The sequence below is a fragment of the Crocodylus porosus genome, unplaced genomic scaffold (assembly GCF_001723895.1).
Source record: "Crocodylus porosus isolate Cpor-Errol unplaced genomic scaffold, CroPor_comp1, whole genome shotgun sequence".
Taxonomy (NCBI): domain Eukaryota; kingdom Metazoa; phylum Chordata; order Crocodylia; family Crocodylidae; genus Crocodylus; species Crocodylus porosus.
In genome coordinates, this window is record NW_017728926.1 from 10530299 (window position 1) to 10531902 (window position 1604).

The following is a 1604-nucleotide window of genomic DNA, read 5'->3' on the forward strand; positions in this document are numbered from 1 at the left end:
AGCCCTGCGGGCTGCAAGCTCCGGCAGCCCCCCACGTCTCAGGGCAGGGACTGATCCAGGATGGCGCGCCCCTGGCAGAGGCATCTACCCCTGCACCCGGGGTGGGGGCCTGGCAGCCTACCCAGGGGAGGCCACAGCCGCTGGCTTCACCCTGGGCAGCCTGGAAATCTGGGCTCAGCTCTTGGAGCCGCTCCTCCCCGGGGAGCTCCCGACGCAGCCGTGGGGGAAGCCTGGACCCCAGCTTCCTCCTCCGCCCGGACCAAGGGGTCCCCAAGGCCAGGGATGCTCCCGTAAGGGAGCAGCTAAGGCCTCCCTTTGCTCCGCAGCTGCTTAGAGGTCGGCTCCGCTCTGTCTAGGCGCGCGGCCGGGAACAGCTGGTGGCCCAGATGGGCAGGGGCTCGGCTCGTCTCTGCCGGTTCCCTTAATCGCTGCCGACAGGAGGCTTTGTGAGCCATTGTGGCAGGCCGCTCGCCCCCGCGCCCGCTCACCCGGAGCGACACGGAAGCCTCTAAACCCGGACCCGGATCCGCCTGGGTCCCTGCTGGGCCCCAGAGGCCTGGACGGGGCGGGCTGGAGGGCAATCGGCATCCCCGGCCCACGCGGGCGTCAGTCGCCCCACTATCCAGAGCACCAGCGCAGTCCTGCAGCCAGCCTCTGGCTTTGCTTTGCCCTAAATCCCCAGCTCCTGGAGTCAGAGGATTTGGGGCAGAGCTCAGCTCCCTCCTGTCACAAGCAGCAGGCTTGTTGCAGGACCAAAGCTCCAAGAGAGACCCAAAGGCCTTTAGGGGTAACATCAAGACACTTCCAGAGGTCCTGCTGGGCTGCGGGGGGATCAGAGTAGCAGCCAGGGAAGGCCTGGCCCAGGTGAAAGCTTGCAGCCAGGGAAGGGATGCCAAGGCAGGGGGAGGAGCGGGGCACTGGCACAGCCTGGCAGAGCCATCCTCCCCGTGCATCCGCTGTCCCGGGGGATGCTTTGCACAATGTACAATAGGGACAGGGCCTGCAGCCCAATGCTGGGGCCCAGGCAGCAGAGTGGGAGCGTCCTCCCGCTGGCACGGCACAGAGCCCTTGGCATCTCTGCCAGCCCTCAACGGCCCGCGCCCGCCACTTCCAGTTTTCGCAGCCAGGTCCCAGCCTCGGGGCATCGCGGCAACACCTCCCCGTGCTCCCTCTGCACTGGTGCCAGGGCCCTGCCTGCTATCACGAGCCCTCTGCACCCCTGTGCCGTGACACGAGCTCCGCAGAGTCCCCCGAAGGGGTCCAGGGGCTGCCACATCTCTGCCCCACGCCGGGGCTGGCACTCAGCTGCCAACCCACCGGAGAGCAGAGCCGGTGGCGGGGCTGGCTCTCAGAGAGGCACGCTGCATCTAGCGTGGGCTGCGGGGGTCCCGGCTCCTGTCGCCCCAGTGCTTGGTGTCCCCTGCTGCTGGAGCACCTGCATCCTTGCTCCCGGGATGTCAAAGGGGGGTGGTATCTGGGATTGTCCTCCTCCCCGCTTGCCAGGCCTACCTCGGGCTCAGAGGGCGAAGAGGACCTGAGAACCCTGGGGCTGGGATGGGGAACAATAAAGATAAAGGAAATACGAAGGGGGAGGGAAACCGCTG